Source organism: Oryx dammah, unplaced genomic scaffold (genome assembly GCF_014754425.2).
Source record: "Oryx dammah isolate SB20612 unplaced genomic scaffold, SCBI_Odam_1.1 HiC_scaffold_12, whole genome shotgun sequence".
Lineage (NCBI taxonomy): Eukaryota > Metazoa > Chordata > Mammalia > Artiodactyla > Bovidae > Oryx > Oryx dammah.
Genome location: NW_024070196.1, coordinates 70,376,351 through 70,401,311, shown reverse-complemented (window position 1 = coordinate 70,401,311; position 24,961 = coordinate 70,376,351). Strand labels below are relative to the sequence as shown.

At 48.7% G+C, this 24,961-nt stretch overlaps 1 long non-coding RNA gene across 1 annotated transcript; it reads right to left on the bottom strand.

Moving 5' to 3' along the window:
* Positions 1-665: 665 nt before the first annotated feature.
* Positions 666-24,676, bottom strand: LOC120871307. Its single transcript, XR_005722999.1, has 3 exons — positions 24,606-24,676; positions 2,331-2,458; positions 666-927 (listed from the first exon to the last, which is right to left on the bottom strand). It is a non-coding gene; the product is annotated as an uncharacterized LOC120871307 (long non-coding RNA).
* Between the last annotated feature and the right edge of the window lie 285 nt (positions 24,677-24,961).

The following is a 24,961-nucleotide window of genomic DNA, read 5'->3' as shown; positions in this document are numbered from 1 at the left end:
CAGTGGGGATGGCTGCACGGCACTGTGAAAGTAGTTGATGCCGCTTAAAATGGCTAAAGTGGCAAATTTTATGTCATATATATTTACTACAATTATTAAAAATTAAGAATGTCCTACTGCAAAACTCACTGAATCGTACACTTTAAATGGATGAATCTATGATAAGCGAATTGTATTTCAATGAAACTGCTTAAAAAAACCCAAACCTTTAAAAAGGAGCATACTCTAAGAATGTGAATTCTAATGGCTTCCCTGGTGGTTCAGTGGTTAAGGAATCTGCCTTGCAACATAAGGGACAATCCCTGGTCCAGGCAGACCCCCCCATGCCATGGAGCAACTACGCCCATGTGCCCCTGCCGCTGATGCGTGCCCACGGAGCCGGTGCTCCTCGACAAGAGAAGCCGCCGCAGGAGACGCCCGCCCAGCACAACGAAGAGCAGCCCCGCCTGCCACAGCCAGACGCGGCTAGAGAAAGCCTGCTGGGAGCAAGGAGGACTCGCCGCAGCCAAAAAAAAAAGTATTCAATCCAACTGACTGGGGCAACTATTTCTCCCCAGGGGCAGCCATTCGGTGTTTCTCCTTCTAGAAACAGTCCAGACGCAAACAAGTATATTTTAAAATCATATCTTTTTCTTTTTAATGCAAATTAAAAGAAAGTGACACTGTTCTGGACTCCGCTTTATTTCACTTACGGACGTATCTCAGGTTGTGCGTATCAGCCCACGCAGAGCTACTTCATTCTTTTTCACTTCTGCACAGAACTCCACTGCAGAGGATTATCACAATTTATTCAACGAGTTCCCTCAATGTTCACAGTTTGACGGCTTCTAGCCTTTTCCTATGGCAAACGGTTGCAGGAAGCATCCCTGCACTTGCGGCTTTTAGACACAGGCATGAATATGTCATCAACAGGATAAATTCCTAGCTCTGGTATTACGGGTTCAAAAGGTTAATGCATGTTAAACATTAACATTGCTAAATCGATTTTTCTATAGAGTCTACCAATTTATACTGCATACATTCATTCATTTTTTTTTTCATTCAACCAGTATTTGAGTGGCTACTGTGTGCCAGGCATTTTTTTAGGTTCTGGGAACATAGCAATGCATGACAACAAGAACAAAACAAAATCTCTTCCCTAAGAGAGCTTGCAGAGGCAGAGGGAAAAGCAAAAAGTAACATATATCATATTTCTGGTGGTAGGAAATGCTATGGCCAAAATAAGGCAGAGAAAGGAGTGCTGGTCAGGATTCAGCTCCGTTCAGTCGCTCAGGCGTGTCCGACTCTATGACCCCATGGACTGCAGCCCACCAGGCCTCCCTGTCCATCACCAACTCATGGGGTTTACTCAAACTCATGTCCATTGAGTCGGTGATGCCATCCAGCCATCTCATCCTCTGTCGCCCCCTTCTGCCTTCAATCTTTCCCAGCATCAGGGTCTTTTCATATGAGTCAGCTATTCACATCAGAAGGCCAAAGCGCAGGAGTTTCAGCTTCAGCATCTGTCCTTCCAATGAATATTCAGGACCAATTTTTTAGGACTAACTGTTTGGATCTTCTTGTAGCCCAAGGGACTCTCAAGAATTTTCTCCAACACTGCAGTTCAAAAGCATCGACTCTTCGGCCAGGGTGTGTAGGTGTGGGTTAGTCACTTAGTTGTGTCCGACTCTTTGCGACCCCACAAACTGTAGCCAGTCAGGCTCCTCTATCCATGGGATTCTCCAGGCAAGAATACTGGAGTGGACAGTGAGTCCCTTCTCCAGAGGATCTTCCTGACCCAGGGATCGAACCCAGGTCTCCTACACTGCAGGCAGATTCTTTACCAGCTGAGCTACAGGGAAGATCTCAGGGGTTGGCAATTGAAATAAGATAGTCAGGGTAGGAGAATTCCAAGCCTCAGTTTCCTATCCGTAACGGGGACACTAACAGTACTTTTGAAATTAAGTCTGGTAGATAACAGTGACCATTTCACAAACAGAGATAATGTTACTATAAGCAACCTTTCAGGTGAGAAAAACTTCCTTCGCCTAAGGAGGAGCAACTTGCCTAAAGTCCCAGGGAAAACGGGTGGCTCAGTCAGAACCAGGACCCAGTCTCCTGACCTTCCGTGCAGCGAACTTCTAAATATACCCAAGGGGTGACAGCGCTAAGAAGCAGTCCAGCTGGGGCCGCTCCCGGCACTGCAGTTCAGACGGAAGCGTTCTCTGAGAACGTGATTTTCTGCATCAGCGTGAGAGGAGGCAAGATGTGAGAGCACGCGAGGTCCTTCTCCAAGGAGAAGCAGGACGGCTTCACGGGGCTCGAGGCTGAGCCTGCTGGGGTTTACTCACAAGACGTTCAGGTCCAGGACGGTGCTCTCGGCCAAAGGCAACAAGCTTTCTGGCTGCTGCTAGCCCGGCTGCTCTGATGAGACTCCTCCAAACCCTCCTCTCCCATTGGTTTCAGTCCAAGGAATCTCCTAGAGGAAAGATAAGCAGCAGTTAAATCGCAGCTGTAGAAATAGTGAGATCCGGATGGGCAGCTGATCTGTTTGGCCGGGTGAGCGTTTCCAAGCGGGCCAAGTGCTGCGGTGGTCTCCCAGCTCACTCTGCGCGCCGTGCTCCCCCGGGGGCCGCTGCTCCTCCTGCAGTCGGGCACTCACTGCTTCCCCAGGCCTTCTGCCTACACAGTGCCGACTCCTGCCTGGGTTCCAGCCTCCTTCAGCCCTGTCCTTTCTTCATGAAGGGTCTCATTCCCTCCACTCAGCTTAACCTCTCCTTTAAAAGAAGATGCTTGCTAGTTAACACAAGCAGTATGGGGCAGGATCTAGAGAAGTCAGCATTCTGGGCTTGACCCCTGTTGAGAAGTGCTTATATGAACCTGGACAAGTCATTACCTTTTCTGGGCCTCCATTTTCAAAAACGAATTTTACTTATTTATTTATTGGCTGTGCTGGGTCTCTGCTGCTGTGTGGCCTTTTCTCTAGTTGCAGAGAGCGGGGGCTACTCTCATGATGTGGAGAACAGGCTCAGCAGCGCAGGTCTGGGCTCTGTGAACAGGCTCAGCAGTTGCAGGCCCTGGACTCTGTGAATGGGCTCAGCAGCGCAGGTCTGGGCTCTGTGAACAGGCTCAGCAGCCGCGGGTCTGGGCTCTGTGAATGGGCTCAGCAGCTGTCTAAAAATGCTGTATATTATATGGCATTTCAAGTACCATGAAGTTAATTACTCTGCAAAGGGCAGGGAGGGACCCAATGATCTACTTAAAGACAAAAGAATACACAGATAAGTAATGAGGCCAAAGGTAGAATTCTTCAGCTTGGAGGCACCAGAATCACTAAAGTGCTGTCAAGAGGTGCGTGTGACAACCAGCATCAGGGTGTGAATGGCAGGCATCCAGTACCAAGTCTGGGGTTAGCCAGAAAGGGAGTTCATACCTAGACAAGAGGCCTCGGTTTCAAATTTTATTCGTATACTGAGTAAACCTCAATGCATGGGAATATCCAGGCCAGATCTGGACCTGCCCTGCCTGCTCTTGAAAAAGGAACCGTGAGAAGGAAAATGAGCACTGGCCCAGATCAGCAACTGTTACTCAAACATCATGGTGACCAAGAAACTACTTTCCTCTGCAAGGCTAAGGAAGCTTGAGAAACATTCAGCCCGTTGAAGAGATACTGCATTCAAATTTGGGAAAGTGATCTAGAAAGACTTCAAAAGACGTCAGGACTAAAAGCAAACGTGCAGATGTTTCCATTTCTGTTTGAACCACGGCCAGTCACAGACAGGTGAGGGTTCTGTTGGGGTAATTTGAGAAAACATGAAGATCTTTGTGACTATCACTAGTGTATGCTGTCTTCCGAGGTCACATCCATAATCGTAAGTTTACCCACAGAGAGAGGCAGAGAATAGCGTGGACAGCGAAGACGCGAGATTCTGAATTCCAAAGTAACCTGACAGTTATACGTCACTGTTCCGGCCTAGAAAAATAATCTGGGCCCCAAACTTCTCTTCTGTATGCCCTACCTCTGGGTTGACAACAAACTCACCGGCTGCAGTCTGCAGCGCGGCAGTCACTCAGGGCTGCGGACGCCGAGTCCAGCAGGCTGCTCAGATCTTACCCCTGCTGGGATACCAGCAGACTCAGACTCCAGGGTCAGCGGTGCCTCCCAGCAGAGAAACACAGGAGGAGGCGGCGCCGCTTTCATGAAGCCTTCAGTGACTTTCCACTGAGCTGTGGGAAAATTCTGATAGTCGACTGTGGCTGAATCATAACCCAGAGGTCCTGACAGCTCAAATCTTTGAGGATTCCTTTCATTCCTTTCCCAACAGGGAACCTGGAAAACTCCGATTGGTTAATTCTGTTTGCCTTCTTCTCCTTAAGATGTAGGTGCAAAGTGGTGCGTGCTCTCAGTGGCAAAAGGGTATCAGAGTAACACCATCTGTGATTGCAACAGCTTACGTTTATCTAGCACTTCCTGCTGTCAGGCGCTGTTTACAGACTGTTTTCACTGAGTCTTCACAACTGCCCAAGTGCGGGTGTTACTAGGAATATTCCCAGTTTACAAGTGAGAAAACTGAGGCCCAGGGAGGCTGGTACCTTGCCTCTGGTCCCGCAGCTTGGGTGTGAGGCGGGGAGATTTAACGTAAGCACTGTCCAGAGCCTGTGCTCCTCGCCACCGTGCCAGACAGTGTCCAGCGCCAGTACAGACACTCCGAGCTCAAAGGCACTTTAGAGATCAGAGACCAGCCCGCAGCTTTTGCAGCTGAGAAAACAGCCCTAATGAGCTGATGGGAAGTGCCCGGCGACAGAGTGGGGAGCTGAGGCAGAGCTCTGCACTCCAGGGTTCAGGGCCCTCTCTCTGCTGTACCAGAGGCCGTGGGCTCTCTAATCCATCTTAAGGTCTGGAGCTCTTTATATCTTACTCGTTATTCTTTAGGGATTGGAGCTTTATATAAACACAAAAATACTTTCCTAGGCTTTCTTCATAATATACTGACCTCTCAATTCTTCCTGCCCTTTTAAAGGGACTTCTTTTTTTTAGTATTAACTTGCCTCTCTTTTGCCTTCTTTCTTTAAACCCCAAGAAAGTGAAAGCAACTTCCAACAGGTGTTTTCTTGAGAATCTTTGTTATCTTTTAACCAAATTTACCTTTTTATTAACCAAGGCATCTTAAACACAGCTATTCGGCTATAATTTCCAATTGTCAGTCATCCAGCACGCGTTCTGCCCTCAGCGTCCTTCCCTGCCCCTCCCCCTTAAGGGAAGACCACTAAGGCTCGCCGCCTCGCTCAGCTTCTGCGGGTCATCCTCAGGCCTCGCCCTGCCTCCTGCCATGGAGACGGTGTCCCCACTGCACCCCAGCTCGTCTTGACACAGTGACCGTGGCCCCATTCCTTCCCACTCCCTTCTTCGCCCAGACCAACAGATTATACGGAGGGGAGTAAATGTGTGGAAGCAGCAACACGTGCTGGTGGAGTCTGGTCTTCGCAGTCAGAGAAACCTTCACCCCTCTGGTCAATTGCGTTGACTGAGCGGAGCCTCAGACGCCATGCGGATGGATGGGAGGCCCCACTTCAAGACGGTATGAGAATGGATTGAAAGAATGTGTAAAGGGCCCCCCAGCACACAGCTGACGGGCCTCCCAGGAGGCACCAGTGGTCAAGAACCCTGCCAGTGCAGGAGACCTCAGAACCGCGGTTCAGCCCCGGGCTGGGGAAGAGCTCTTCGAGGAGGAAAAGGCAACCCGACCCAGCGTTCTTGCTGGAATCGCACGGACAGGGGAGCCCAGCAGGCTAGTCCAGGGCTGCAAAAGACTCAGACACAACTGAAGCAGCCTGGCAGCAGCACGTGGCTGCCGCCGCCCCCTCACCCCCAGGTCCTTTCCCTCCCTTCACAAAAACCATTCAAAACACCTTCATTTAAAAAAAATAAAAAGCCGTATCTCCCCCTCAAACAATAAACTGTTCTCTCTCCTTCCTGTCACTCCAAGCAGATTCACATTTTATCTCACCGTTGGCCCTTCCGTTCCCCTACTCAATTCACTTTGGCCACCATACCCTGAACTCCAACCAGGGACCAGCTCAGCCCACTTGAATGCCTTCCCGAGTTCGATGCACGCTTGTAAGCTGACCCGCGGCGACATTAACTGCCGCCCCGCACTCTGACCTCGGTGACCTCCTCCTTTCCGCATCTCCTCCAATCCCGCTGAACTTTCTGTCTCACCGCTTCCCACCTCTCATCTCTCTGTGTCCTGTCTCTGGGTGATCTCTTCTATGCCCATGGACTCAGCAATCACTATGTGCTTCTCAGACCTCCGACTCACTCTCTAGTCCCAGTTCTAAAGCTTAGGCCCCAGACCCAAGTTTCCATCTGTTCACAGGGATCTGTCTTTGGAAGATCCATAAGCATCTAAATTTCCCAAGTTGCTTTTTCACTCATGGCTCCTGCTTCCTAAATGGTGTCACCATTAAGCCAAGGCTCAAGAAAGAAGCCGACTCATCTTGAACGTCCCTGTCTTCCATACGCCATCTCAGTGAAATCTCTTTGACTTTTACTTCCACAGTATCTTCTGAATTTAACCTCTCCACCTCCTTAGAACAGGGTTTTGTCATGTCTCAGGTTATGCCGCAGACTGGAAGCCTTTACTTCTAGTTACTCACCCTGCCTATCCTCTGCACAGATCCATGATTTACCTACTTAATAGATCTGAGCATATTAATCATCTTTTCTTAAAACTTCCATAGCAGTGACCAAGGACACCCTGAATATTTATATTCCTACCTCCCTATTAGAATGAAGGCACCTCGTTTTCAATTAGTGTGTCTTGCTGCAAATACAGATACTTTCTAAAGCACATTAGTAATATGCATCAAAAAATATGCATCAAGAAAGGTTATTATATGGCAGATGGCAGAGTAGAAAGATGTGTGCTCCTCTCCCCCTGCAAGAGTTGCTTAACTAGCTGTTAAACAACCATCAACAGGAGGATGCTGGAACCCCCAGAAAAGAGACCCCACGTCCAAAGACAAAGAAGAAGCTGCAGCGAGATGGTGAGGGGGCACAATCGTGGTAAAAATCGCCCCCCACCCACCGAGGGGGACCACACAGTGGAAACCAACAACGGCAAAGAAGTTCTCCCTGCAGTGAAAGCTCTGAACCCCAGGTCAGGCTTCCCAGCCCGGGATCCAACAAGGGGACTGGGAATCCCCAGGGAATCCGACCCTGCAGGCCAGCGGGATTCGACTGTAGGACGTCCACGGGACTGGGGGAAACAGACTCCAGTCTCGGAGGGCACAGTCAAAATCTTGCCCACACCGAGCCCCGGCAGAAAGGAGCGGCGACCCCACAGGAGGCTGAGCCAAAACGACCTGCTGGTGTTGGAGGGCCTCCTGTGCGGGCGCGGGCCAACAGGAGCTCAGCCGGGGGACAGGGCCTGGCCGCAGCAGCTTATCCCCTTGGCATAAGCCCTCTTGGAAGTCGCCGTTAACCTTACCGTAGAGCCCTGCAGACCCCAGGGCTGGGTCTCTCAGGCCAAACAATGACCAAGGAGGGAGCACAACCCCACCCATCAGCAGATGATCGGACTAAAGCTTCACTGAGCAAGGCCCTGCCCACCAGAGTAAGCCCTAGTTTTTCCCATTGCCAGTCCCTCCCGTCAGGAAGCTTACAGAAGCCTCTGGGCCTCCTCCCTCAGAGGTCAGACAGAAGAAGCAAGAAAAACCACAGTCCCACAGTGGCTAAAACAAAAGCCACAGTATAGAAAATTAACCAGGATGAAAAAGCAGAAAGTTATGTCCCAGATGAAGGAACAAGGCAAAACTCCAGAAAAACAACTAAGTGAAAGGGAGATAGGCAACCTTCCAGAAACGAATTAGAATAACAATTATGAAGATGATCCAGGATCTCGGGGAAACAATGGAGCAGATGCAGGCGATATCTACCAAAGACCAAGATGAACTAAAGAGCAGCCACGGATGAACAGGACACCAGAAGGGACCCGCAGTAGAGTAACTGAGGCAGAGAACGGGAAACGACCCAGAGGACAGGGCGCCGGACGTTACCGCCACAGCACAGAGTACAGAGAAAAGAGTGCAAGTGAACGGAGACGCCCTAGGAGGCCTCGGGGACAACATTAAACGCGCCAGCATTCGCTCTACAGAAAGACCCTGAAAAATATTCGGAGAGATAATAGCTGAAAAACTCCCCTAACGCGGGAAAGGAAATGGTCAACCAAGTCCAGGAAGCACAGAGAGTCCCAGGCAGGATGAACCCAAGGGGGAACACACTGAGACGTACAGAAATCAAACTGACAAAAATTAAAGACGGAGATAAAAAGTATTAAGAGAAACGAAGGAAAATGACAAATAACATACAAGGGAACTCCCGTCAGGCTGTCAGCGGATTTCTCAACAGCAGCTCGACAAGCCAAAAGCGAGTGGCACAAGAAGTTTAAAGTGGTAAAAGGGAAGAACCTGCAACCAAGGATACTCTTTCCAGCAAGACTCCCATCCAGGTTGATGGAGACATCAAAAGCTTTCCAGACAAGCAAAAGTTAAGAGAATTCAGCACCACCAAACCAGCTTACAACAAATACTCAAGGTGCTTCTCTAGGGAGGGAACAACCTACAGAAACAAACCCTAAACAATTACGAAACAGTAATGAGGTCACATGCATCCACAATCACCGTGAACGTAAACGGGTTAAACACGCCAACGACAAGACACAGACCGGCGGGGTGAACGCAGCATGTGTGTGTATCCACTTCCACTCACCACATCACTCTGCTGACACCCCCCAGGTCAGTTCAGCTCAGTCGCTCAGTCGTGTCCGACTCTCTGCGACCCCACGAGTCGCAGCACGCCAGGCCTCCCTGTCCATCACCAACTCCCGGAGTTCACTCAAACTCTTGTCCATCGAGTCGGTGATGCCATCCAGCCATCTCATCCTCGGTCGTCCCCTTCTCCTCCTGCCCCCAATCCCTCCCAGCATCAGAGTCTTTTCCAATGAGTCAACTCTTCGCATGAGGTGGCCAAAGTACTGGAGCTTCAGCTTTAGCATCATTCCTTCCAAAGAAATCCCAGAGTTGATCTCCTTCAGAATGGACTGGGTGGATCTCCTTGCAGTCCAAGGGACTCTCAAGAGTCTTCTCCAACACCACAGTTCAAAAGCATCAATTCTTCGGCGCTCAGCCTTCTTCACAGTCCAACTCTCACATCCATACATGACCACAGGAAAAACCATAGCCTTGACCAGACGGACCTTAGTCGGCAAAGTAATGTCTCTGCTTTTGAATACGCTATCTAGGTTGGTCATAACTTTTCTTCCAAGGAATAAGCGTCTTTTAATTTCATGGCTGCAATCACCATCTGCAGTGATTTTGGAGCCCCCAAAAATAAAGTCTGACACTGTTCCCACTGTTTCCCCATCTATTTCCCATGAAGTGATGGGACCAGATGCCATGATCTTCATTTTCTGAATGTTGAGATTTAAGCCAACTTTTTCACTCTCCTCTTTCACTTTCATCAAAAGGCTTTTTAGTTCCTCTTCACTTTCTGCCATAAGGGTGGTGTCATCTGCATATCTGAGGTGATTGATATTTCTCCCAGCAATCTTGATTCCAGCTTGTGTTTCTTCCAATCCAGCATTTCTCATGATGTACTCTGCATAGAAGTTAAATAAGCAGGGTGACAATATACAGCCTTGACGTACTCCTTTTCCTATTTGGAACCAGTCTGTTGTTCCATGTCCAGTTCTAACTGTTGCTTCCTGACCTGCATACAGATTTCTCAAGAGGCAGGTCAGGTGGTCTGGTATTCCCATCTCTTGAAGAATTGTCCACAGTTTATTGTGATCCACACAGTCAAAGGCTTTGGCATAGTCAATTAAGCAGAAATTGATGTTTTTCTGGAACTCTCTTGCTTTTTCCATGATCCAGCGGATGTTAGCAATTTGATCTCTGGTTCCTCTGCCTTTTCTAAAATCAGCTTGAACATCAGGAATTTCACAGTTCATGTATTGCTGAAGCCTCACTTGGAGAATTTTGAGCATTACTTTACTAGCGTGTGAGATGAGTGCAATTGTGTGGTAGTTTGAGCATTCTTTGGCATTGCCTTTCTTTGGGATTGGAATGAAAACTGACCTTTTCCAGTCCTGTGGCCACTGCTGAGTTTTCCAAATTTGCTGGCATATTGAGAGCAGCACTTTAATAGCATCATCTTTCAGGATTTGAAATAGCTCTACTGGAATTCCATCACCTCCACTAGCTTTGTTCATAGTGATACTTTCCAAAGCCCACTTGACTTCACATTCCAGGATGTCTGGCTCTGGGTGAGTGACCACACCATCGTGATTATCCGGGTTGTGAAGATCTCTTTTGTACAGTTATTCTGTGTATTCCTGCCACCTCTTCTTAATATCTTCTGCTTCTGTTAGGTCCAGACCATTTCTGTCCTTTATCGAGCCCATCTTTGCATGAAATGTTCCCTTGGTATCTCTAATTTTCTTGAAGAGATCTCTAGTCTTTCCCATTCTGTTGTTTTCCTCTATTTCTTTGCATTGATCTCTGAAGAAGGCTTTCTTATCTCTTCTTTCTATTCTGTGGAACTCTGCATTCAGATGCTTATATCTTTCCTTTTCTCCTTGGCTTTTCACTTTTCTTCTTTTCACAGCTATTTGTAAGGCCTCCCCAGACAGCCATTTTGCTTTTTTGCATTTCTTTTCCATGGGGATGGTCTTGATCCCTGTCTCCTGTACAATGTCACGAACCTCTGTCCATAGTTCACCAGTCACTCTATCTATCAGATCTAGGCCCTTAAATCTATTTCTCACTTCCACTGTGTAATCATAAGGGATTTGATTTAGGTCATACCTGAATGGTCTAGTGGTTTTCCCTACTTTCTTCAATTTGAGTCTGAATTTGGCAATAAGGAGTTCATGATCTGAGCCACAGTCAGCTCCTGGTCTTGTTTTTGTTGACTGTATAGAGCTTCTCCATCTTTGGCTGCAAACAATATAATCAACCAGGTACTGCCTTTTTCACCAGAGCTCCAGATGTGCTTCTAATGAGCAGCCATGTTTAAAAGCAAGCGGGCTCTCCGATGATCTTTACGTTTCTCCGGTTTGCCCCACTTCTTCTATTTCATATCCAGTGCTCCCATTTCATTCTGTTTTCCAATTTTCCCATCTTTTTTTTTTTTTTGGTGTTCTTTCTCAAGTCTTTATCTAGTAGAAAAGCTTTTGTATATATATAGATAAAAATATGTATAATATATATGTTTTAGAACACTTACAAATGTTTGCCTAACTAAAAAATTTATGACATTTTGATTCCATTTGTTTGAACTTAGTATGAATAGAATGCTAGTTTTGTAATATAAAAAAATAGGCAACAAGCCACAAAGGTTTACTGTATAGTGCAGGGAACTATAGTCAATATCTTGTAATAACCTATAATGGAAAATAATTTCAAAAATAATATATGTATATATGTACAACTGAATCACCTCGCTGTGCACCGGAAACATTGTAAGTCAACTATATGTCAATAAAATAAAGAAAAAAAAGTTATTATATGAATACAAACCCGGTACCATGCCGTGTACAGTAGAGAATATGAAAGAAATACAAGGTGATCTCTGTCCTCAAAGAGCTTTTACTCTTTTTGGAGAGACAAAACAAACCCAAGGCACTATTAAGTACCTACGCTGAGACACAAAGTCTAAATGCCCGAGGAGCTCAAGCAGAGAGGAGGGAGCGTGAGGCGGAGCTTCTGGTGGGGACCTCAGAGAGGAAGAAGGCTTCCCGAGGGCCTGAAGGGAGGTGAGGTGAAGACGGCGAGTGAGCAACAGAAGGCACGGACGCGCCCAGGCGGAAAGGGCAGGGTGTCTGCCAACAGAAAGAAGCCTGGGCTAGCGGCAACGGCAGGTGATGCTGGGGACCAGTGAGACCAACCTGGAGAGGAGGCAGAAAACAGAAGCCCTCGAAGGTCAAGGGGATAGGAGTCTGACCAGATTAACCAAGCAGTAACGTTTTTGAGTGCTCTAACAATACAGAAACGGTCATATACAAAAGCTATAATAATACAGAAGCTACCTTTTCACACACACACACACAGACACACAGAGACACACACACAGACACACACACACACACACTCTCTTTCAACACAGCGGTGCTTTGAGACACTAATATCTTCGTTTTGCAGATGAAGAAAGTGAGACATAGAGCCGTTCAGTAATGTGCTTGGGCCACACAGCTGTGTGCAAGCCCTGAGCACTATAGGCAAAGGTAAAGGAGATCACTCCTGCTTTCAGAGAGCTCAGCGTCCAGAGATGGGGCGCCAGTGATATATCAGAAACAGGCACTCACACAGCAATGTGCTAGGTGTTGTAACAAATATATAACCATGTGGGAGAAAAGGTATTAGGTTAAAAGCAAAAGGCGCCGTCAGACAAAAGCACTCACATCGGAGAAATTAGGAAATCAGCCTCCTGGCTGCTACGGTCACCCAGGCAAAACCCAGCAAGTGAAGTGACGATGGTGGATGCAGGAAGACTGGGAAAGAGGCAGAAGGCAAAACCTTGCACAGCAGGAATGGCCGGTGCAAGAGAGGGAGTCAGACACAGTCTTGTGCCTGGAAAGCTGAGAGGAGGACAGTGGTCAGAGGCGAGGAACTCATTTCAAGGCGGCACTGAGTTGAAGACGAAGCTGGCCTGGGAGAACATGCTCGGCCTTGGTACGGAAAGATCTGCTTAAGCGCCATTTCATTTCTTCTCGGCTGCGCCGGGTCTTGGTTGCGGCAAGGGCTTTCCCCCAGGGTTGGCAAGCAGGGGCTGCTCGCTAGCTGTGGCACCCAGGCTCGCGTGGCAGCAGCCTCTCTTGCTGTGGACTCTGGGCCCGAGGGTGCGTAGGTTCCAGCAGCTGCAGCCCCCAGGCTCTAAAGCACAGGCTCAATAGCTGTGCCCCTCGACTTAGCCGCTCTGTGGCACGTGGGATCTTCCCAGACCAGGGGTCAAACCCGGGTCTCCTGCACTGGCAGGCAGACTCTTTACCACTGAGCCACCAGGCAAGCCCAATACACTACGACTTGGAAATAAGATTTTTTTTTTTTTTTACATTGTTAGCACGCAGCCCTGAGTTGTACATAACGAGAGAATTTCAAATATTTTAATAAACTCTCTGCCGGGAGGACGGCCTCTGTGTTTTATTTCCTTCTCACATTCTGCTAGTCTATTATCATTTCTGTCTTGCATCATCGTTTCTACAGAAATGAGGCAGAACATAAGAAAACTGAAACACACAAGAATTTATCTATCCAAAACCGATTCCAAAAACGCTGTTTGCTCATCGCTTCTCTGGAACTTTTCCGTCAGAGTTGCTTAATCTACAATCCAGACTTTACCATCACACTCTGTTAGAACCTCCAACCTCATCATCCAATAATTAAGCTCTTGTTGTTTTTTCAAAAATAAAATCCACTCTCAAAAAAAAACCCAAACAAACCCTTATCAGCACTAAGGGGCTTCCGTGGTGGCCCAGAGGTTAAAGCGTCTGCCTGCAATGCGGGAGACCTAGGTTCGATCCCTGGGTCAGGAAGATCCCCTGGAGAAGGAAATGGCAACCCACTCCAGTATTCTTGCCTGGAGAATCCCATGGACGGAGGAGCCTGGAGGGCTGCAGTCCACGGGGTCGCAAAGAGTCGGACACGGCTGAGCGACTTCACTTTCACTATCAGCACTAAAGTTGTTCGGGAAGCTGTAACACAGGCTCTGTAGGCAACATCCATAGGGGCTTTCCAAATATTCCAAGGAGTGGCTGTGGGGAAGGGGTATCCCTACGGAGAGTGGGGCACCACACCACTGATCATTTCACGAGCCGCTTTTCGTTTAATTCTTGAAGCAGCCACAGAAGCAAGTATTATCGTCTTGTGCTAAAGAAGAGTAAAAGAAGGCCCAGACAGGAACAGAGACTCAGGCATGCAGAACAGACTCCAGACACGACGGGGGAAGGAGAGGGAGAGACAGCCGGGAGAGCAGCGTTGGAACGTACACACGGCCACGCGCAACACAGAGGGCTGACGGCGAGCTGCTGCGCAACGTGGGCACAGCCCCGCGCCCTGCGGCCCCCGGAGGGCTGGGAGGTGGCGGGAGGCTCAAGAGGAGCGGACTCGTGCATAATCCTGGCTGACTCACGCTGTTGGAGAGAATATCGTAAAGCAATGACCCTCCAATTAAAAAGAAATGTTTTAAAAAAGTAAAAAGAAGGTTCAGAAAAGTTACTTTCTCAAGGTTATAAAACTAATACATAGCAGAGTTGGGAATTTTAAAATTTACGATTTCACCACTGTACCACGTTGCTTTTGATAAAATAACCCAACGTATGGGGACATTATTAAACAGCATTGTTACTATATAATCTTATCTTGTATGGCCATGATTGTAATAGCCTTTTAATTTCATTTGTTTCCCCATCATTTTCTGTATCTACTGGTTTGGGAAAATATGAACAACGAGCCATGAAAAATCTGTCAGAGATCTCGAATTAAGTCTACCTCATAAAAATATAGAACATTGGAAACAGAAATATCTTTAAATCATCAGGCCTGTCTCCTGATGATATGGTTTTAAGTACGTTACAAGCCAGGTCAACAGGCAAATAGTGTTCCCTTCTCCTTAGGATAATGTGATCCGCTGAAGGCGCTCGTGTACTTGCCAGTAGGGCTTTATTCATGAACTCTCTGCTGAGCACAGAAAGTTGTATTTATTTCTCCTTTAAACTCTACTCCTTCAAGACTGGAACACCATACACATTTATATATAGCAGATGATTATACTATCTTAAACTGGGTTGGAAGCCTGGCAGGCTTGAATTATTTAAGAGAAAAACATTTCCACTTGTCCTGCCAAACACATTGATCCAAGTTCGTTTAAGTGGCGCAATCATCTCCTCGTTTTGCAAGCTCTTCTCTCTCTTCAGGTGACTAAGCAGTCTGCAGTCTTCCTTCCTTTCGCTGGATAATTTTCAGGCTGGTCTGACCCTTCCGGTTTTTACAACTTCATGCATTTTCTCCCGTGAATACAGTAAAAGGTTTCACGGCTAGAATCTTTCTTCAGCACATGTGTCTAGGGCGCTATCTTCCCGAACACTGGTGCAGCGCCACTGTTTATCTACCCTGGTGCCCCAGGCAGACCGGCTACTCTGCAACGGCCACCTTTTTCTGCTTGCAGTCCTGCTTTCCCCTCTTCTTGGATCGACCTTCCTGAGTTCTCCACACATCCTTCTGGCTCAGACGCTTGCTCCCCGCCCTCTGGACCTGCATGGCCCTTTCGGTAATGTTATTGCCCAACATGGTAAACACAGCTACTGTTTATTAAGCACTAACCATGCGCTGTCTCTGGAGCCTTATGTCTGTAATACAAACTGCCCAGCTTTTCCTCAACGCTCCTCTGCGACACAGTGACGTCCTCTGTGAAGCGTGTCACTTAGAGGCCTGGCACACAGCAGGCACTGGATAAACAGGTACCATTATTAGGTTAGGAGAACGAGCACCATAGGACTCATCCATGTTCGACTCTAGTGCCTGGTCCAGTTGTCTGGCTTACTCAATACACGTTTATAAAGCGAACCAATGAAGAGAAGAAACGTTGACTGTCCGTGTGATCCTTGTGAGACAAGCTGTGCAGCTTGCCGTGGACAGCTAAAACTTAACTCTTTGGAGTCTAGACAGGAAAAGCACCCAGTTAAGTAAACAGAGATGGGGCTGGGGAGCCCAGAAGCACACCCTAGAGGTTCAGAAGGACGCGTGGTCTCAAGTGCAGGAAGCTCTTGCTGGCTAGTGATGGAAGAGGCCGATATGGAAGATGGCCTCCTGCGGAACGCTCCAGGCACAAGCCGGCACCAGTTGGGCTCCCACAGGGAGAGGGCGTGGTCAAATCAACTCCCTTGACCAGGGAGAAACTTAGGACTGTAAGAAAGCCTCCTGATGACGAAGGGGGTGCTTCATGTCTTAGAGAATGTAAGCCTAAACCTGCAGCACACACAGGTCCAAAGCGGCGCCTCTGGGGCGCTGGGATTTGGCAGGGGCAGGAAGTGGTCTGTGTTGGAGTCTGTCAACAGCTAGCAGGGCCCAGCGAGCAGAACGAGACTCAAGCCCTTGGCAGTGCTAGGTTTAAAAGGAGGCAGTACATACACTGGCATGCCAGAAACAGATTGGATCTAAGAAGCAAAACCTAAACTCAGTTACTGAACTGGAGTGCAAACGCGCTTAATGCCCCAACCATGGCAGACTGGTTATTTGATTTGGGACATTAATTATTCAGGCAGGGCCAGCAGCAAGGTTGAAATCTAAGGTGGGACTCAGATTCCGGGACTAAGGACAGAACTCGCCACGGAGAGCTGTTGGGGAAGCAGAGAATCTGGCGCCTACTACGATACTGGAAGCCCGTTGCAATGGATAAGAAGGACAGAGCACAGCGTCTCTGAGCACAAAATCTACCTGGCTTCAGCGCCGAGGACTTTTAGATACCAGCTGTCTGTAGATGGCAAGGTTCAGAACACGAGGCTGTTTGGTCTGGACTAACAGATATCTTTCCGTCCATATTCACTCGCTTCGCCCGTGGGCTGTGCGCAGCTGTGAGCCTGCGCGGGCTCTCAATCCCCACAGTGTTTCTGCCCTAACTGATGGCCAGACACAACCACTTTCCAGTTGAAATCACCCTTCACAACCACAAGTTAGTTGTTTCATCCTGATTCTGGGACCAAAACCCTATTCAGTCACTGTTAGCTCCCAGAATCTAAGTCCACACTACTGGCAACTAAAGTGGCCCCTTTTCGATTAAAATCAACCAAGCCGAACAGATACACGCTAACAAACACTGCTTCTGCTGCTACTACGAGCGTTACTGAAATCTTCCCGTCGCCCGGCTCTTCCGCAGCAGACTCCTCTTGACTTCCACTTCTTCAGACACCAAACCGTCTTACTGGTCTACAGTCTGTTTGCGGCTCTCTGGATTTGATATCCCTAGGGGTTTTTGTTTGGTTGTTTGTGTTTTGGTTCATGTTAAAGCACTATGTCCAAATCCCGGGCTATCTGGTCCAACTACCCATCTGATGACGGACTTTCTTCTGCAACACTCCCACCAAGTGGCCGTGGGGACCGTGCTTGAACGCTCAGAACAACTGAGTGCTCACTGCCTACAGAGGCAGTCAATTGCATCTTGACGCCCCTGCTGTAAGTAACTGGGCCTGAAGCGCACCTCCCTGTGTTTCTATGCGTTGCCTCCAGCGCCTCTCCTTAGGGTTATAAGGAACAAATATAAACCTCTTACACGTGGCCCACTTCACAGATCTGAATCCAGTGACAGTCTCATTCCTGTGTTTGCTTTGCTGGATAAATGTTCCCAGTGTCTTCAACCATTTGCTGCTATGAGACGGTCTCACCGGCATCATCTCTCTCTTTTCTGGCTGTACTCAAAATGGTCTATATGCCACACACATAGCCCAGAGCCAGACAGATTACAGGTGTGTTCTGGACACTAACCCTCTCATAATGCTGGCTTCTGAAGACTAAATCAGCTTTTCTGCAGCTGCAACACTCAGTTGACTCACGCCGAGTTTATGAACAGCCAAATACCCCTAAATGCCACACATATTGCTGCCAAGCTCACTGCGTATCCATGTCACTGTTTTAGGGAGAGCAGGAAGTTGAAAGGAAGGTTCATTTAAGAAGAAGGTTCATTTTACCACGTTGAAACTTCATGAAATTTGGGTCCCAAAAATTCAGCCCAGGATTTTGCATTCCTAATGATACATCACCCTGTGCTTAGCCGGCTAGCCCACGTGATTAGACGAGCTAAGGATGGGCCGTGGACTAGGCTTCAGCTTAGCCTAGTCAACTCTGACTTCACGGCTTCCCTCAGAATGCCACCTTCCTCAAAGTTACTCGTCTTTTAAATGCATGCTTTTGATTCCCAGAGGAACCAGCAGAAAGAGTATAAACAATTCAATACAAAGATACTACCACCACAGAAAAATACCCCGAAGATGAGCACCCAGGACATTAAGGGTGGTAAATTTATGATTTTCCATGGGAATATTATATCTGAACACCTTTTCCTTGACTACAAATATCTTGAAAAAATACTCCTGTATAGATTTTCAAAGATATTTCCACTTCACTTATTTGATTATTTCAGTTCAAAGAAAGTAGAGGGGGTATTGTCATACTCATTTACAGATGCAGAAACAGACCTGGAAAGCTTGTGACTTGTCCTGGGGGAGCCAGGACTGAACCCCAAGCCCTGGGATTTTTGGGCTAATGCAGTTCCCCCAGGCCATGGCGCTCTAACACAAGAGGGTCCCGGTCCTGGCCTCAGGGCGCTACCAGCCAAGGAGAGTGCCTCTAGCTGCCAGCCACGTGTGCGCCACCTGCCCTTGCCATATAGATTTAAAAAAAGCGGGGGAGCCTCAGCGAAAAGTTGTCACAACAGTCAAGAGATCTCAAACTCTAGCCATCATAAAATGTATGAGAATTAGTCCAATACCTTTAACTTTAGAGATCAGGAAGAGATATCAAGTAATTTATCTAAAGCTGCAGTTACCTAATAGCAAAACCAGGATTAGAATCTATTTATATACCCAATTCAACGTTCTTTCTGTTATACCATATTGTTTCTCAAGACACACGTAGGCAGCTGTCTGTTATCTTTGCATGTTAAGTCGTCTCAGTCCTGTCCGACTCTTTGCAATCCTATGGACCGTAGCCTGTCAGGCTCCTCTGTCCATGGGATTCTCCAGGCAAGGATACTGGAGCGGGTTGCCATGCCCTCCTCCAGGGGATCTTCCCGACCCAGGGACAGAATCTGCATCTCTTATATCTCCTGCGCTGGCAGGTGGGTTCTTCACCTCCAGCACCACCTGGGAAGCCCCCAGGATCTGTGTGTTACCTATAGCTAGGACATTTCTGAAAATGAGGCCTGACGTGTGTTATGTACAACTCAAGAAAGTGATGGCTAAAGATCCTGCCAAACTCCTAATCCAGGGGACTACGGGTGAGGAGACAATCAAAGAGGGATTGACCGTGACATGTCGAACTTGCAGCCTCCCAGTAAGCAGAGCTGTGCTGCATGAAGCAGCCCCTGAAGGCGAACTTCCCACTCTCAACAATGCTGGTACACAAATCGCGCCAGGACTTGGAGAGGTGTGTGCACCCACCCAGGACTTGTGGCGGAGATGACCAGGGTGTAAAGACAGCGGAAAAGGAGACAATTGTGAAGCTGCCACAGCTACGGGTGGTCTTTTTAAAAAGCAGGCTAAATATTTAGCTACAAAAGGACCCTGTGACTATAAAAACACTTATATTTATATGGTGTTTAATTTACTTCAACAATCATTTGTTGCGCACCAATTATACACAAAGCAGTTTATTTCCAAAGGCATGTCATACTGCTATCCTCTAGAAACTTTGTAGCTTCAATAATATGGAAACACAGAAGTGGGCACTTCAGCAACCCTGAGGAGCCAGGAGACGATTTGTTGGAGAGGAGACACCTGAATTGAATCTTAAGATCTGGGTGAGAATTTTCTGGGTGAAGAAAAAGCTGAGCAAAGACAGAGGCATGAAACGGGGCAGTGTTTGTGCAACTAGAAACAGTCTGACGGGGCTGGAGCCCAAAGTACGGGCAGGGAAGAGTTATAGCACGGAACGAGGCCAAGTCAGAGGGCCTGGTGCCACGCCACCTTGGACTTTGGCCTAAACTAATGAAGTGCCGCTGATGAACAGATCATTCTGGGAACCAAGGCCAAGGAGGAATTTGAAGTTGTGAGGCAGGAAGACTGATCATGAGTTGGTTGGAGTAATTCAGACGAGGAGAGTCTGTGCACTGATGTATAAGTAACAATAGGAATGTGTCAGATGGGTCAGATAGGTCATGTTCCAGAAAACAATGAGGGCTGAGGGGTGAGGCCTCCTGATGCAAATATCCATCTCAGGCTTTTTTCTCATACCTGACACTCCTGTCATCAGCGCTTCCTTCCGTAGGGTCTCCCCCGTTAAATGGAGGTGATCGCTGCATTTTAGTGTCGGTCAGCTAACATTAAGATGGACTATGAAAGTTTACTGAGGGGAAAGAAGGCCTTGCAGGGATGGGCAGGGCTAGTCATGAAGGAGGAAGCAATGGATTCAAAGCAAAAACAAGTAACAAAAGTTTAAGCTGCTCGAAAGGAGACAATGAAACTCCGTCAGTCAGTTCAGTCGCTCAGTCGTGTCTGACTCTTCGCGACTCTATGAACCTATGACCAGGCCTCCCTGTCCATCACCAACTCCCGGAGCTGTTCAAACTCATGTCCATTGAGTCAGTGATGCCATCCAACCATCTCACCCTCTGTCGTCCCCTTCTCCTCCTGCCTTTAATCTTCCCCAGCATCAGGGTCTTTTCCAGTGAGTCAGTTCTTCCCATCAGGTGGCCCAAGTATTGGAGCTTCAGCATCAGTCCTTCCAATGAATATTCAGGACTGATTTCCTTAAGGAGTCACTGGTTGGATCTCCTTGTAGTCCAAGGGAAGACTCTCAAGAGTCTTCTCCAGCACTACAGTTCAAAAGCATCAATTCTTCGGCACTCAGCTTTCTTTACAGTCCAACTCTCATATCCATACATGATGGGAAAAACCATGAAAACTGCATACGTCACCATATTGCCTGGGCTGGCCCTGCTCTGCTACAAAATCCATTTTCAGGCAACTTGGGTGCACTATGCCAAAACTCTTTCATGCGAGCCACTTAAGTCTACAGAAGGATAGTAGTAATATTAACAATAAATATATCTAGGAAAGAAGAAGAACTATAATTGTCTGAGCTAAGGAATACCATATAGGGACAACCTAACCCAGACATTGGGCCTTTAGAATTGTGTCCCTTAAGGCCTTTCCCCCTTGACTGACTACAAGTGAAATATTGGCGCCTGTATTTTTATTTCCAGTAAGTATCATGTTTAATTTGGAAATCTGACAAATACCAAGAACTCCTGCCCCACAGTTCACAGTAATACTGAGAGAATCAAATGGGACAGAAAGAGGCCAAAGCTCTTGTGTGCTGCGAAGCGCTCAGTGAGGTCACAAGCGGCCCCTTTGGTTCACCGGAGAAGAGGTAGATGGGGGCTCCACGTCAGGGATCTCCACGTCACAGGGTCTCCACGTCACGGGGTCTCCACGTCAGGGGGTCTCCACGTCACGGGGTCTCCACGTCAGGGGGTCTCCACGTCACGGGGTCTCCACGTCAGGGGGTCTCCACGTCAGGGATCTCCACGTCACAGGGTCTCCACGTCAGGGGGTCTCCACGTCACGGGGTCTCCACGTCAGGGGGTCTCCACGTCACGCGGTCTCCACGTCACGGGGTCTCCACGTCACGCGGTCTCCACGTCACGGGGTCTCCACGTCACGCGGTCTCTACGTCACACGGTCTCCACGTCAGGGGGATCTCCACGTCACGCGGTCTCAACGTCACGGGTCTCCACGTCACGGGGTCTCCACGTCACACGGTCTCCACGTCACGGGGTCTCCACGTCACGCAGTCTCCACGTCACGGGGTCTCCACGTCACACGGTCTCCACGTCACGCAGTCTCCACGTCACGCGGTCTCCACGTCACGGGGTCTCCACATCACGGGGTTTCCACGTCACGCGGTCTCCACGTCACTCGGTCTCCACGTCACGGGGTCTGCAAGGCCTGCTCACCCGTGATGGTCATAAAAGCCTTCACATCTGTCAAATGCTGATGAGCACAGTCCACAGTGCCTTAAGTACCTTCCCTAAGAATTAAAATTAACGTACACTATGAATTTAAAAGCAACACCTAAAACAAACAGATACATTTTAAACAAATCAGCTCTTTCTATAAAACCTCTATCATGAAGCTCTGTCATAAACATGCATGTTAGTAGATAAATTTATATGTGACTAGATTGTTAGACTCATATTTTATTAGAATTAGAAAAGGCTTAGCTTCTCCAGACTGTATGCCCAGACTTCTTCCCTTCCCCATCTTTCTTACAACAGGAAGACTGAGGTAATGGTAGAACCCAGACTAACCTACAAACTTCCTGACTCCTGGTATGAGGCTCTTTTTTCCTCTATAAAATGACACTTCAAACAAAAAATATAACAAAACCCAGATTTTTAAAATGTTAGTATCACATGCTTCGAATCTTCGAAGAACTATATGTCAGCAAATGACCCCTATCCCATCCTTCCTGTTCGTGTTGTATACAACTACTGAACTATTACATATCCATAAACCAAACCATATCGCCACAGAAAGTGCTGGTCTTCATAACAAGGAACAGTCCCCCACGGTCGTATGCTTGCAAGCAGTTAAAACCTTTGGGATTTGGCTGGATTTGCAAAGAGAAACCCGGGCAGAGCCTATTATCATTTTTACTCATTACCACAGAAGAATCTAGTCAAGCGGCTTATTATTTAGAATGAAAATAAATTGGGTAAATAAAAAAGAATTAACATAATTTTTAAAATCCTTCTCAAATGCATGTTTCATATTTGTGAACCTCTGGTTTATAATGACCTAGGGTGAATGACCTGTCACCGAACAACAGGGCAAGATGGATTAAGCAATTTAACTATAATAAAAGTTTCTCCTTCTGCTTCAAGGTCCAGCTCAAATGTCATCACTTTAATGAACCTGTCCTTGATCCCTTCAGAATTAATTCCTTCAGCAGTCAAAGCCCTGAAGATACAAAAGTAGATCAGACCCAGTTCCTGCCTAGAGCTCAGAAATAATGACATAATAGTGTTTGATAAATGCTCTGATAGAGGTACCCATAAAGGGTTAGCGGAGTCTAACTTCTGGAGCAACCGGAGGAAACTTAACAGGAGGGGATGTGTAAGCTTTGTCTTGGAGGATGGGTAAGAGGTCACAAAACACAAGACGGCAGGTCATTCTAAGCAGGAAGATAATAAAAGAGAGGGTATGGAGGATGTCAAGATGCTAGTTTTAGAAGGACAACTAAGGCTAGACATCAGCGCTAAGGAGTTAAGTTAGGAGACTGGCATCAGTTCAAGCAAAAGATGACACGGTTGCAGGCATGAGGTGGGAGAGGGAGAGAGATTAACAAAAGGCAGGAGATAAATTTAGCAGAACTTGATTGTATGGGAGCAAGAACAGGGAGGAGCTGGGGATGACTCCCAAAGGCTCGGCAAACGAGTGGGCAGTGAGGACATTAACTAAACTACGACATACCGCAGTAGAAGATAAGAGCAGGCGGAAGAAGGGAGGCTCAAATTCCCTCTGAGGCATTCTGAGCTGGCAATAAGGCCTCTACTTTGAGGTCTTGAATTATTTCCCTTTCTATGCCAGAAATCACCCTTTCCTGTGAGCTCCAAGGCATCTTGGGTTTTTCATACCGAATTATTCAAATCTGCTGTGTTGAGACTTCCCTGGTAGTCCACTGCCTAAGACTGGCTCCAGACACAGGGTGCTCCAGTTTGATCCCCGGGCTTCCCAGACAGTGCTGGTAAAGGACCCACCTGCCGGCACAGGAAGCATACAACACTCGGTAGGGAATCAATCCCTGGGTCGGGAAAATCCTCCGGAGGAGGAAATGGTAACCCAGTCCAGTATTCTTGCCTGGAAAATCCCATGGACAGAGGAGCCTGCCGGGTTACAGTCCATGGAGGCACACAGAGTCCGACATCGTCTTTCGGCTAAACCGCAACCAGCGCAGGGAACTAGCTCCTGCTGGCCACGAGCCACAGCCAAGAGTTCAGGCGCGGCAACTACAGGCAGCCCGAGCTGCCACCCAAGACCCGGGGTGGCCAAATAAGTGAGTCGTGGCTGGTTTGTTTTTTAATCTGCTGTATTTACAGTCTGTCCCTACCTGAAACCGTGGAGGAAAGGTGCCAGGTCTTACTGATCTGCGCAATGCCCTTATCCAGGAGCCTGACGCACTGCTGCTGCTGCTGCTGCTGCTGAGTCGCTCCAGTCGTGTCCGACTCTGTGCGACCCCATAGACGGCAGCCCACCAGGCTCCCCCGCCCCTGGGATTCTCCAGGCAAGAACACTGGAGTGGGTTGCCATTTCCTTCTCCAGTGCATGAAAGTGAGAAGTGAAAGTGAAGTCGCTCAGTCGTGTCTGGCCCACCAGGCTCCTCTGTCCATGGGATTTTCCAGGCAAGAGTACTGGAGTGGGGTGCCATTGCCTTCTCTGCCTTACACACTGCCAGCCCTCAAAGGTTGCATTTGTGAAAGGCGCGTCCACCAGATCCTGGAAACTGACCGTGAACAGGCATCAAATCAACGCCCCACACCTGCGCGAGGGGCTTCTGCAGCGTCCCTCCAGCCCGGCCCCACGGCGCCCGCTCTGGGGCCCCCTACCCCGTTCTCCCCATCTCCTTTGACGGGCCAACAACCCCGCGAGGATTCTGTCCGCGCCCGGGGTGGCCAGGCCTGCGAGTGGCTGAGCAGACCGTCCCTGCAGGCGCCTGCCCCCTCGGGCCGCACTGCCCGGCTCTCGGGTGGGCCGGACTCAAGGGCTCCTCACGTCCTGGGGGACTCACCCTGGCCCCTGGGAGGCGGTCCGGACCCCCCTCCTCATCTCACCCAGGGATCCTGTGGGGACACCCACCCGCCCGCGCCTCGCCGACCGCATCCGCTCCGTGGTTATTGGCCACCCGACGGCGCAAGGGTCCCTGTGTGGGGGAGCGCGGCCTGGCCCCCACCCCGCCTAACTCCAGACACCAGGCCCCGGAGGGGGCGGCGCGGCCTCCAGCCCAGGCTCCCCTCCCCCGGTGCCCTCAGCCCGTGTCCAGGGCGCTGGGCCGGAGTCCAGGCGCGGCAGGCAGGTCCACTCACCTTCCCGGTCACCGCGCGCGCGACGCCCCGGGCGCTGATTGGCGGCGCCCAGCAGGGGCGTGAGCGGAGGGAGCGGGGTCCCCGGAGTCCTCCCGGGCGGAGGGCGTGGGGGGTAGAGGGCAGGGCGCA